We start from the raw sequence: 14,558 nt of genomic DNA on the forward strand, positions 1-14,558 counted from the left end.
AGGACCAAGAGAAAACAGCATTCACATGTCCTTCTGGAGTATTTGCCTACAGAAGGATGCCTTTTGGTTTGTGCAATGCACCTGCAACCTTTCAGAGATGCATGCTCTCTATTTTCTCTGATATGGTGGAAAAATTTCTGGAAGTCTTCATGGATGACTTTTCAGTATTTGGAGACTCATTCAGCTCCTGTCTTGACCATTTAGCACATGTTCTGAAAAGATGCCAAGAGACCAACCTAGTTTTAAACTGGAAAAAATGTCACTTCATGGTGACTGAAGGAATTGTCCTTGGGCATAAAATTTCAAATAAGGGAATAGAGATGGATCAAGCTAAAGTGGAAGTAATTGAAAAATTATCACCACCTGCCAATGTAAAGGCAATCAGAAGCTTTCTGGGACATGCAGGATTCTATAGGAGGTTCATAAAGAATTTTTCAAAAATTGCAAAACCTCTAAGCAACCTGCTAGCTGCTGACATGCCATTTGTGTTTGACACAGAGTGTCTGCAGGCGTTTGAAACTCTGAAAGCCAAGCTGGTCACAGCACCAGTCATCTCTGCACCTGACTGGACATTACCATTCGAACTAATGTGTGATGCCAGTGACCATGCCATTGGTGCAGTGTTGGGACAGAGGCATAACAAGCTTCTGCACGTCATTTACTATGCTAGCCATGTTTTAAATGATGCACAGAAAAATTACACAACCACAGAAAAAGAGTTACTTGCAGTGGTTTATGCCATTGACAAGTTTAGATCCTATTTACTAGGTTCAAAAGTGATTGTTTATACTGACCATGCTACTCTTAAATACCTACTCACAAAGCAGGATTCAAAACCCAGGCTCATAAGATGGGTGTTGCTTCTGCAAGAGTTTGATATAGAAATAAGAGACAGAAAAGGGACAGAGAACCAGGTAGCTAATCACCTGTCCCGGATAGAACCAGTAGCAGGGGCGTCCAACCCTCCTACTGAGATCTCTGAAACCTTTCTGGATGAGCAACTCTTTGCCATTCAGGAAGCACCATGGTTTGCAGACAGGAAAAGGAAGAAGCATGAAAGGCTTCTCTCAATACAGAGTCAAATAAAACCCCCACATTCAAACTCTAAGTTTGGTGTTGGGAGGCCACAACCAAACTCTAAGTTTGGTGTTAAGAGGCCATCATCATGCTCTGAGTATCTGTGAGGCTCCATGAGAGCCCACTGTCAAGCTACTGACATTAAAGAAGCGCTTGTTGGGAGGCAACCCAATTTTACTTATCTATGTTAATTTATATTTTCCATTGTTATTTTATGATTTCTGTAGGTTGATGATCATGTGAAGTCACAAAAATAATTGACAAAGCAAAAAACAAACTGAAAAACAGAATGAAAAATAGCACACCCTGGAGGAGAAGCCTACTAGCGTTTAAACGCCAGTAAAGGCAGCAGAATGGGCGTTAAACGCCCAGTTTGGCATCATTCTGGGCGTTTAACGCCAGAAATGGGCAGCAACGTTTAACGCCAGGATTGGTAGCAATGGGCATTTTGCACGCCTAACAAGTGCAGGGATGAGAAATCCTTGACACCTCAGGATCTGTGGACCCCACAGGATTCCCACCAACCTCAACTCACTCTCTCCCTTCACCAAACCACTTTCTCTCCCAAACCCACCCATACATGGCCAAAAACTAACCCTCTCTCCACCCCTATATAAACCCATCTTTACTCCTTCATTTTCACACTTCCTACACACTACTCCACCCACCTTGGCCGAAACCTTCCCTACCCTCCATCTCCTCAATTTCTTCTTTTTCTCCTCTTTTCTTTTTTCTTTTGCTCGAGGACGAGCAAACCTTCTAAGTTTGGTATGGTAAAAGCGTTGCTTTTTATTTTTCCATAACTATTTATGGCACCAAAGGCCGGAGAAACCTTTAGAAAGAGGAAAGGGAAGGCAAAAGCCTCCACCTTCGAGTCATGGGAGATGGAGAGATTCATCTCAAAGGTCCATCAAAGACCACTTCTATGAAGTGTGGCCAAGACTCCTCATTGAAGAGGACAAGCCCATCACTAAGAAAAAGATGGAGCAAACAAGAGAGCCCACTCATGGACCTCACCAAGAGCATGAGGAAATTCCTCATCATGAAATCCCTGAGATGCCTCAAGGGATGCATTTTTCTCCACAAAACTAATGGGAGCAAATCAACACCTCCCTAGGAGAATTAAGTTCCAATATGGGACAATTAAGGGTGGATCACCATGAGCATTCCATCCTCCTCCATGAAATTAGAGAAAACCAAAGAACCCTGAGGGAGGAGTAACAAAGGCAAGGAAGAGACATTGAGGAGCTCAAGCACTCCATAAGATCTTCAAGAGGAAGAACAAGCCGCCATCACTAAGGTGGACCCGTTCTTTAATCCCCTTGCTCTTATTTTTCTATTTTTCGAATTATATGCTTTATGTTCTATCTATGTTTGTGTCTTTATTACATGATCATTAGTGTCTTAGTGTCTATGTCTTAAAGCTATAAATGTCCTATGAATCCATCACCTTTCTTAAATGAAAAAAAATGTGTTCTTAATTGAAAAAGAAAAAGAAGTACATGAAGTTCAAATTTTAAAATAGTTTAATTATTTTGATGTGGTGGCAATACTCTTGTTTTCTAAATGAATGCTTGAACAGTGCATATTTTTGAATTTGATTGTTTATGAATGTTAAAATTGTTGGCTCCTGAAAGAATGATAGAAAAAGGAGAAATATTATTTGATAATCTGAAAAATCATAAAATTGATTCTTAAAGCAAGAAAAAGCAGTGAAAAACTTGTAGAAAAAAAAGAAAAAAGAAAAAAAAAAGAAGCGAAAAAAATAATAAAAGAAAGAGAAAGAAAAAGAAAAGTAAGCAGAAAAAGCCAATACCCCTTTAAACCAAAATGCAAGGGTAATAAAAAGGATCCAAGGCTTTGAGCATCAGTGGATAGGAGGGCCCACAGGAATAAAATCTTGGCCTAAGCGGCTAAACCAAGCTGTCCCTAACCATGTGCATGTGGCATGAAGGTGTCAAGTAAAAACTTGAGACTGAGCGGTTAAAGTCGTGGTCCAAAGCAAAAAGAGTGTGCTTAAAAGCTCTGGACACCTCTAATTGGGGACTCTAGCAAAGCTGAGTCACAATCTGAAAAGGTTCACTCAGTTATGTCTCTGTGGCATTTATGTATCCGGTGGTAATACTGGAAAACAAAATGCTTAGGGTCACGGCCAAGACTCATAAAGTAGCTGTGTTCAAGAATCAACATACTTAACTAGGAGAATCAATAACACTATCTGGATTCTGAGTTCCTATAGAAGCCAATCATTCTGAACTTCAAAGGATAAAGTGAGATGCCAAAACTATTCAGAGGCAAAAAGCTAAAAGCCCCGCTCATCTAATTAATACTGATCTTCATAGATGTTTTTGAAATTTATTGTATATTCTCTTGTTTTTATCCTATTTGATTTTTAGTTGCTTGGGGACAAGCAACAATTTAAGTTTGGTGTTGTGATGAGCGGATAATTTATACGCTTTTTGGCATTATTTTTAGTATGTTTTTAGTATATTTTAGTTAGTTTTTATTATATTTTTATTAGTTTTTATTTAAAATTTACTTTTCTGGACTTTACTATGAGTTTGTGTGTTTTTCTGTGATTTCAGGTATTTTCTGGCTGAAATTGAGGGACCTGAGCAAAAATCTGATTCAGAGGCTGAAAAAGGACTGCAGATGCTGTTGGATTCTGACCTCCCTGCACTCAAAGTGGATTTTCTGGAGCTGCAGAAGCCAATTGGCGCGCTCTCAATTGCGTTGGAAAGTAGATATCCTGGGCTTTCCAGAAATATATAATAGTCCATACTTTGCCCGAGATTTGATGGTCCAAACAGGCGTTCCAAGTCAGCTCAAGAAATCTGGCGTTTAACTCCAGAACTGGCACAAAAGCTGGAGTTAGAATGGTGTCTACACCTTCCAACTCCAGGACTCCTTTCCTTTGGGCTGGTTGGCATTGTCTTTGATGAGCAAAGAAATAATGATTATTTACCACCATATCAACGAGGCTTTGGGCTTCCTTTATTATCTTTATTAATTGCAATGAGCCTCCTGCTGAATGATCTAGTGCTTCCTGAGCTTTCAGGGTCAACCCTTCATAGAAATTCTGAAGTATGTCCCATTCATTGAACATTTCAGGTTTGGACATTTTCTAATCAGGGCCTTGTATCTCTTTCAAGCCTCATAGAGAGATTCTGCATCCATCTGTGTGAAGGTTTGCACCTCTATCTTCAATTTGATAATCCTTTGAGGTGGGTAGAACTTGGCCAATAATTTACTCACTAGATCCTCCCAGCTAGTGATGCTTCCTTGTGGGAAGGCTTCAAGCTATTAAGCATCCTTGTCCCTCAATGAAAATGGGAACAGCAACAATTTGTATATGTCTGGATGCACACCATTGGGCTTTACTGTATCACAGATCCTCAAGAAGGTAGATAAACGCTGATTTGGATATTCTATTGGACTTCCTCCATATGAGCAGTTGTTTTGTACCAAGGTGATGAGCTGGGGTTTCAATTCAAAGTTGTTTGCATTGACATTTGGGGTAAGGATGCTACTCCCACAATGCCTAGGATTAGCAAACGTATATGAAGCCAAGACTCTCCTCTGCGGATGACCATTGTTGTTGGCCACTCCCATTGGTGAATTTGTTGGATTCTCCTTCATTTCTTGGTACTTTTCTTTAGAAGTTTCCAGAGGTGGAGACCTCTCTCCTTGCTTCTGTCATACAACCAAAACAACAAGAACACACAGAGCACTTTGTAGCTTGAGTGCGGTGAGAATTAGCAGAGACAAAGTTTCAAATAGTTAGTGTGCTTGTTAAAAACAAAGAAAATGAACAAAAACAAAGAAAAAGTGCTTAATCTAGACCACCACCTTACTTAATCATTGTCAATCTAGATCAATCCCCGGTAATGGCACCAAAAACTTGATGGGTTAAAAATGAATTCCAACACAAAACTCACCGGCAAGTGTACCGGGTCGCATCAAGTAGTAATTACTCACATGAGTGAGGACGATCCATAGGGATTGATGGATTGAGCAATTTTAGTTTGGTGATAAATTTAGTTAAGCAAATAGTTGATGATTTGAGTGAAACTTGAATAACAGAAGCTAAATTGCATGAAAATAAAAGCGAGAGGGGAAATTGACAGAAAACTAAAGTGCGGAAGAGTAAATTGCTTGAAACTTAAAATGTAAGAAAGTAAAAGAGCTGAATCTTAAAGTGCAAGTAATGTAAATGACTGAAGCTTAGATTTCAGGAAATTTAAATAGCTGAAGCTTAGAGTGCAAGAAATGTAAATTGCTTGAATGGTAAAAGGATGTGTGAGCTGGGATTCAGAATTTAACAAGAGAATGTAAAGAGAGATTAATCAGAGAAGGAGAAGATGAAATAAGTTTCATAAAATCTAAACAGAAAGGTAAAATTGCTTGAAGAACAAAATAGAAAGTAAATTTAGCTCAATTGTGAAATCTAAAAGAGAAATTGAAGATCGAAGAAGAGAAATGAGGTTTGAAAGCAGATCTAGATCTCAATTGCTCTCTTGATCAAACAGAAAAGTAATTGCAAAAAAAAATGAAATTTAGAAACAGAAATTAAGAAATGTAGAAGTAAGAACAAGGAGGAAGAGAACTCAGTTCTCAATCCCAATTCCCAAATTCAAAAATGCAAGCTAAAGTAAAAACTAAAATTGAGTTAAAGGGTAAAACTAAAAATTGAAAGAAGGTCCTCTATAAATCAAACTAACTCCTATTTATACACTTTCTAATTTTGATCTTCAAACTTGGAATGGGCTTTTCAAATTTGGTGAAGAATTGGATCCAAATTGGCCTTTGCTTGAAAAATGGACCATGGACACCTTCCAGGGGAGCGCTCAGTGAGTGATTTTAACGTAGCACTCCTTACTTCCTCTTGTCTTCATGCCAAGCCTAAACATAGCGCTAAGTGAAGTGTTTCAATGTAGCGCCACTTTAGTTCCCTTGGATCCCTCTTCGAGCCTTGCTTGTTTCATTTTGGGCCAATTTTCATTCACCAATAGCGCTTAGTGAGTGCTTTGAACGTAGCGCTACATGCCTTGGAGTGAGGCTCCCTCTTCGAACCATGACCGTCCCATTTTGACCAATTTCCTCACAATGTAGCGCTTGGTTAAGAGTTCCCAACGTAGCCCCCTCCTTATGCCTTGTGTGCCCCTCTTCGATCCCTGGTGAAGCCATTTTGAGCAATTTCCTTGCCAAGCCTTGTAGCACTTCTCTTGGTCCCCATTTCGAACCTTGGACGGCTCCCTTTAGTGTGTTGCGCCTTGCTTTTCTTCTTGGGGAGGCCACGATAAAGGTAAGATAGTTAATGGAGCGCTCCTTTGTTTTGAGCGCTGGTGCCTTGCTAGAGCACTTCCTTGTAGCACTCCGTTGACACTCTCAACGTAGCGCCCTTGCTTCTTGGTTGGCCTCTCCATGCTAGTGTTCACTTATTGAGCGCTCCACTCACTTTTTGAGCGCTATGCTTGCTTCCTTGAGTGCCACACTTTTGTTTCATGGGCCACGCTTGGTTGAGCACGCTTTCCTTGTTTCTTTCTTTTCTTCACCTACAAGTAATCAAAACAACCAATCAAAGCATCACCAAATTCACAAGATCTCTAAATCATTCAAAAACCAATGAATTCTAGCTTAAACCTTGTGATTTTGTGTCAAATAAATGATGGTTGATTGAGTTGACATAACCATGCAAATCCACTCCAAATCACTTACTTATAATGCAAGAAAGTGCATAAAACCTAATGAAACAAGTGAAAAATGCTTGAAAATCTAGCATAAGATGACTTGTCATCACAAGCCTAACCAAACCAAATTTCAATTCATTTATCACATTCATGATCAATATTTAATATCCAACATATCATCAATTCAATGTTAAAATTCTACCACCACTTAAATCATACATTCATATTCATATATTCACTTACTAACGACATCAATCAACCAATTCACATCATTCAAACCTATCCTAAGGTAACTAGCCTAAGATTCACACAACATTATATATTAACTATAAAAAACTGAAATCATACCTTGGCTGATTTTTCTTCACAAGCTTTCAAGTCAACTCAACAAACCTCTAGCCACCAAAGTTTTGTTCCAGGCACAGCACTTTTCTAATTTGACTTCAATTCACATGAATTCAATCTAATTCCATATAATTTCATACATAACAATAATTTAAATATTTAAACTTCATAAAATTGGATAATTCAAAGGAAGTAGGGGTTTTTCACCTTTACCCACTAAGTACTTGGATGAAACCCTGCTATATCTCACACTAGAGTACCCTTAAACCATCAAAACTACACAATTCCTCAATACCCAAAACCAGAATCACAAAATTGAAGGGAGAGAAGAACTGGGTGAGAAATTCAAATTTTGTACCACTTTGTTCAGATGGATTTGAAGAGCTCAACGAGATAATCGTATGGTCAAAAACGGTGTGGCAATCGGAGCTCCAGATTGAAAGTTATGGGTAATAGAAGATTGAATTAGAAAATGGAAGTTAGGGTCCTTCATCCAATCTCTCTCTCAGCGTGTTTCATTGTGAATAAGGGGGGAAGAGTGGCTGATTAGGATTATAAGAGTTGAGCCTCAGGCCTAGTTTTACTGGTTCGTGTAACACCTCGATTCTCCACAGAGTTATTCTCAAAAATTCTGTGATGAGAACTCCGACAAATATCTGAAAATCACCTCATCATAAAATAATAAGGCGTACTTAGACTTGATAAGTGAAAAGTATAGATATATCATTAGGATTAGTTAACCATGAACCAACATATATTAAACCACTTCATTTTCTTCGTATATATGAGTTGGGGATGCTTCTGGCATGGTGGGCATGATTTGACAAACTCTGTTGCTTTCTTTTGCAAGGTCGGCCAATAAAAACCAGCTCGGAGTACCTTTTTGGCAAGAGCTCTTACCCCAAGGTGGTTGCCAGACATGCCTCCGTGGACTTCCTCTAGGACTTCTCTTGTAGCAGAGGTCGGGACACATTTTAGGAGAGGTGTTGAGATCCCTCTCCTATAGAGGATGTCGTCCACTATAGTGTAGTACTGTGCTTCTCGTACTAGCCTTTTTGCCTCCTTTTATCTGCGGGGAGTGTGTCAGTCTTTAGGTAGTTCATTATGGGAGTTGTCCATCCTTGATCCCGTCCTGATATGGTTAGGATCTTTTCTTCCTCTAAGATTGATGGATTTTGCAGTGTTTCTTGGATGAGGCTTGATGAGCGGATAATTTATACGCTTTTTGGCATTGTTTTTAGTAGAATCTAGTTACTTTTAGGGATATTTTCATTAGTTTTTATGTCAAATTCACATTTCTGGACTTTACTATGAGTTTGTGTGTTTTTTTGTGATTTCAGGTATTTTCTGGCTGAAATTGAGGGACTTGAGCAAAAATCATATTCAAAGGTTGAAGAAGGACTGCTGATGCTATTGGATTCTGACCTCCCTGCACTCAAAATGGATTTTCTGGAGCTACAGAACTCAAAATGGCGAGCTTTTAATTGCGTTGGAAAGTAGACATCCAGGGCTTTCCAGCAATGTATAATAGTCCATACTTTGGCTGAGTTTAGATGATGCAAACTGGCGTTCAACACCAGCTCTCTACCCAATTCTGGCGTTCAGCGCCAGAAACAAGTTGCAAAGTGGAGTTCAACGCCCAAACTGGCACAAAAGCTGGCGTTCAACTCCAAGAATGACCTCTCCACGTGTAGACTTCAAGCTCAGCCCAAGCACACACCAAGTGGGCCCCGGAAGTGGATTTATGCATCAATTACTTATTTCTGTAAACCCTAGTAACTAGTTTAGTATAAATAGGACATTTTACTATTGTATTAGACATCCTGAGTTTTATCTTTAGATCATAGTAGTCTTGGTTACTCCAGTTCCCCTCTGGGGCCGAGACCAATGAACTCCATTATCACTTATGTATTTTTAACAGTAGAGTTTCTACACTCCATAGATTAAGGTGTGGAGCTCTGCTGTTCCTCAAAGATTAATGCAAAGTACTACCGTTTTTCTATTCAATTCATCTTATTTCGCTTCTAAGATATTCATTCGCACTTCGACCTGAATGTGATGAACGTGACAATCATCATCATTCCCTATGAATGCGTGCCTGACAACCACTTCCGTTCTACTTTAGATTGAATGAGTATCTCTTGGATCTCTTAATCAGAATCTTCGTGGTATAAGCTAGATTGATGGCGGCATTCATGAGAGTCCGGAAAGTCTAAACCTTGTCTGTGGTATTCTGAGTAGGACTCTGGGATTGAATGACTGTGACGAGCTTCAAACTCGCGAGTGCTGAGCGTAGTGACAGACGCAAAAGGATAGTAAATCCTATTCCAGTATGATCGAGAACCTCCAGATGATTAGTCGTGCTGTGACAGAGCATTTGGACCATTTTCACAGAGAGGATAGGACACAGCCATTGACATTGGTGATGCCTCCAGACGATTAGCCATGCAGTGACAGCGCATCGGACCATTTTCCAGAGAGGATTAAAAGTAGCCATTGGCAACGGTGATGTCCTTACATAAAGCCAGCCATAGAAAGGAGTAGGATTGATTGGATGAAGACAGCAGGAAAGCAGAGGTTCAGAGGAACGAATGCATCTCCATATGCTTATCTGAAATTCTCACCAATGAATTACATAAGTGTTTTTATTCTTATTTTCTCCTTATTTTATTATCTATTTTTGAAAACTCCATAACTGTTTGATATCCGCCTGACTGAGATCTACAAGGTGACCATAGCTTGCTTCATACCAACAATCTCCGTGGGATCGACCCTTACTCACGTAAGGTTTATTACTTGGACGACCCAGTGCACTTGCTGGTTAGTTGTATCGAAGTTGTGAATGAAAAACAATTTATTAAGACGTGCGCACAGAGTTTTTGGCGCCGTTGCCGGGGATTGTTCGAGTTTGGACAACTGACGGTTCATCTTGTTGCTCAGATTAGGTAATTTTTTTTTCAAAAAAATTTTTCAAAAATCTTTCAAAAATTTTTCCTTTATTTTCGAAAAAAAAAATTATGTTTTCAAAAATATATTTTTCTTCAGAATTTTTAAGAATGAATTCTAGTGTTTCATGAAGCATGTTGAAGCCTCGCTGGCTGTAAAGCCATGTCTAATTCTTTTGGATAGGGAATGTCAGGCGTGTCATGTCTGAGTTACATACTAAAGCTTGGCTGGCTATTAAGCCATGCCTAACCCTCAGATTGGAGCTTTAGAATAAGAATGCTAGATTCCTGGAATTCATATTAAAAATTTTGGAATCCTTATTTTTCTTTTTTTAATAATTTTCGAAAAAAAATCCAAAAAAAATTATAAAATCATAAAAATAAAAAATATTTTGTGTTTCTTGTTTGAGTCTTGAGTCAAGTTGAAAGTTTGGTGTCAATTGCATATTCATCTTGCATTTTTCGAAAAATTCATGCATTCATAGTGTTCTTCATGATCTTCAAGTTGTTCTTGGTAAGTCTTCTTGTTTGATCTTGATGTTTTCCTGTTTAGTGTCTTTTCTTGTTTTACATGTGCATTTTTTGCATCCATAGAGTCTAAACATGAAAGATTTCTAAGTTTGGTGTCTTGCATGTTTTCTTTGCATATAAAAATTTTCAAAAATATGTTCTTGATGTTCATCATGATCTTCGAAGTGTTCTTGGTGTTCATCTTGACATTCATAGCATTCTTGCATGCATTCATTGTTTAGATCCAAAATTTTCATGCATTGCATCATTCTCATATTTTTCTCTTTCATCATTAAAAAAAAATATTCAAAAAAATCAAAAAGATATCTTCCCCTTTTTCTCTCTTAAAATTTTCGAAAATTTGAGTTGACTTTTTCAAAAATTTTCAAAATCTAGTTGTTTTATGAGTCAAATCAAATTTTCAATTTAAAAATCTTATCTTTTTCAAAATCTTTTTCAAAAATCAAATCTTTTTCATTTTTCTTAGTTATTTTCGAAAATTATAAAAATATTTTTCAAAAATATTTTTCTTATCTTTATTACATAATTTTCGAAAATAACATCATCAATTAATGTTTTGATTCAAAAATTTCAAGTTTGTTACTTGCTTGTTAAGAAAGATTCAAACTTTAAGTTCTAGAATCATATCTTGTGATTTCTTGTGAATCAAGTCATTAATTGTGATTTTCAAAATCAAATCTTTTTCAAAACTAATTTCAATCATATCTTTTCAAAAATATCTTCTTATCATATCTTTTTCAAAAATTTGATTTTAAAATATCCTTTCTAACTTCTTATCTTCTTATCTTTTCAAAATTGATTTTCAAATTTGTTTCAACTAACAAACTAACTTTTTGTTTGTTTCTTATCTTTTTCAAAACTACCTAACTAACTCTCCCTCTCTAATTTTCGAAAATATCTTCCCCCTTTTTCAAAATTTCTTTTTAATTAATTAATTATTTTAATTTTTAACTTCTATTTTCGAAAATTACTAACCTTTTTCAAAAACTATTTTCGAAAATCACTAACTCTTTTTCAAAAATTATTTTCGAAAATTCTCCCTCTCTCTCATCTTCTTCTATTTATTTATTCATCTACTAACATCTCCTCATCTCACATCACTGCTCCTATCCTTACCCTTGTGTTTGGATTCTTCATTCTTCTTCACCCCTATTCCTTTTCTTCTTCTACTAACAATAAGGAACCTCTTTACTGTGACATAGAGGATTCGTCTTCTTTTCTTGTTCTCTTCTCTTTCTTATGAGCAGGAACAAAGAAAAAGGCATTCTTGTTGAAGCTGATCCAGATCCTAAAACGACTCTGAAGAGGAAACTAAGAGAAGCTAAAGTACAACAATCCAGAGACAACCTTATTGAAAATTTCGAACAAGTAAAGGAGATGGCAGCCGAACCCAACAACAATAATGCAAGGAGGATGCTTGGTGACTATACTGCACCAAATTCCAATTTACATGGAAGAAGCATCTCTATCCCTACCATTGGAGCAAACAATTTTGAGCTGAAACCTCAGCTAGTTTCTTTGATGCAACAAAACTGCAAGTTTCATGGACTTCTATCTGAAGATCCTTTTCAGTTCTTAACTGAATTCTTGCAGATCTGTGATACTGTTAAGACTAATAGAGTAGATCCTGAAGTCTACAGGCTCATGCTTTTCCCGTTTGCTGTAAGAGACAGAGCTAGAATATGGTTGGACTCTCAACCTAAAGACAGCCTGAACTCTTGGGATAAGCTGGTCAAGGCTTTCTTAGCCAAGTTCTTTCCTCCTCAAAAGCTTAGTAAGCTTAGAGTGGATGTCCAAACCTTCAGACAGAAGGAAGGTGAATCCCTCTATGAAGCTTGGGAGAGATACAAGGAACTAACCAAAAAGTGTCCTTCTGACATGCTTTCAGAATGGACCATTCTGGATATATTCTATGATGGTCTGTCTGAATTAGCTAAGATGTCATTAGATACTTCTGCAGGTGGATCCATTCACCTAAAGAAAATGCCTGCAGAAGCTCAAGAACTCATTGACATGGTTGCTAATAACCAGTTCATGTACACTTCTGAGAGGAATCCTGCGAGTAATGGGACGCCTATGAAGAAGGGAGTTCTTGAAATTGATACTCTGAATGCCATATTGGCTCAAAACAAAATATTGACTCAGCAAGTCAATATGATTTCTCAGAGTCTGAATGGAATGCAAGCTGCATCCAACAGTACTCAAGAGGTATCTTCTGAAGAAGAAGCTTATGATCCTGAGAACCCTGCAATAGCAGAGGTAAATTACTTAGGTAAACCTTATGGAAACACCTATAATCCATCATGGAGAAATCATCCAAATCTCTCATGGAAGGATCAACAAAAGCCTCAACAAGGCTTTAATAATGGTGGAAGATACAGGTTTAGCAATAGCAAGCCTTTTCCATCATCCACTCAGCAACAGACAGAGAACTCTGAACAAAATACCTCTAATTTAGCAAACTTAGTCTCTGATCTATCTAAGGCCACTGTAAGTTTCATGAATGAAACAAGGTCTTCCATTAGAAATTTGGAAGCACAAGTGGGCCAGCTGAGTAAAAGGATCACTGAAATCCCTCCTAGTTCTCTCCCAAGTAATACAGAAGAGAATCCAAAAGGAGAGTGCAAGGCCATTGAATTGATCACCATGGCCGAACCTGTAAGGGAAGGAGAGGACGTGAATCCCAAGGAGGAAGACCTCCTGGGACGTCCAGTGATCAATAAGGAGCTTCCCTCTGAGGAACCAAAGGAATCTGAGACTCATCTAGAGACCATAGAGATTCCATTGAACCTCCTTATGCCATTCATGAGCTCTGATGAGTATTCCTCTTCTGAAGAGAATGAGGATGTTACTGAAGAGCAAGCTGCCAAGTTTCTTGGTGTAATCATGAAGTTGAATGCCAATTTATTTGGTATTGAGACTTGGGAAGATGAACCTCCCTTGTTCACCAATGAACTAAGTGATCTGGATCAACTGAGATTGCCTCAGAAGAAACAGGATCCTGGAAAGTTCTTAATACCTTGTACCATAGGCACCATGACCTTTGAAAAGGCTCTATGTGACCTTGGTTCAGGGATAAACCTCATGCCCCTCGCTATAATAGAGAAACTGGGAATCTATGGGGGTGCAAGCTGCGAAAATCTCATTAGAGATGGCAGACAATTCAAGAAAACAGGCTTATGGACAAGTAGAGGACGTGTTAGTAAAGGTTGAAGGCCTTTACATACCTGCTGATTTCATAGTCCTGGATACTGGGAAGAATGATGATGAATCCATCATCCTTGGAAGACCCTTCCTAGCCACAATAAGAGCTGTGATTGATGTTAACAAAGGTGAACTAGTCCTTCAATTGAATGAGGACACCCTTGTGTTTGCAACTCAAGGTCATCCTTCTGTAAACATGGAGAGGAAGCATAAAAAGCTTCTCTCAAAGCAGAGTCAAACAAAGCCCCCACAGTCAAACTCTAAGTTTGGTGTTGGGAGGCTACAACCAAACTCTAAGTTTGGTGTCAAACCCCCATATCCAAACTCTAACTTTGGTGTTGGGAGGTTTCAACAAAGCTCTGCACATCTGTGAGGCTCCATGAGAGCCCACTGTCAAGCTATTGACATTAAAGAAGCGCTTGTTGGGAGGCAACCCAATGTTTATTTATCTAATTTTCATTGTTTTATTAGGTTCATGATCATGTGAAGTCACAAAATAAATCAAAAAATTGAAAACAGAATTAAAAAATAGCAGAAAAAAATCACACCCTGGAGGAAGACCTTACTGGCATTTAAATGCCAGTAAGAAGCATGTTTTGGGCGTTCAACGCCAGAATAGAGCATGGTTCTGGCGCTGAACACCAGAAATGCACCCTGGAGAAGAGCTGGTACTGAACGCCCAGAACAAGCATGGTTCTGGCATTCAACGCCAGAAATGGGCCACAAATGGGCGTTCAACGCCCAGAACAAGCACCTATCTGGCGCT

At 38.4% G+C, this 14,558-nt stretch overlaps 1 non-coding gene across 1 annotated transcript; it reads right to left on the minus strand.

The window, feature by feature from the left end:
• Positions 1-12,364: 12,364 nt before the first annotated feature.
• LOC148573235 (small nucleolar RNA R71) lies at positions 12,365-12,472 on the minus strand. The gene has a single exon (XR_015906545.1). It is a non-coding gene; the product is annotated as a small nucleolar RNA R71 (small nucleolar RNA).
• Positions 12,473-14,558: the final 2,086 nt, after the last annotated feature.

Source organism: Arachis ipaensis, chromosome B2, assembly GCF_059453495.1.
Source record: "Arachis ipaensis isolate K30076 ecotype BB chromosome B2, ASM5945349v1, whole genome shotgun sequence".
Taxonomy (NCBI): domain Eukaryota; kingdom Viridiplantae; phylum Streptophyta; class Magnoliopsida; order Fabales; family Fabaceae; genus Arachis; species Arachis ipaensis.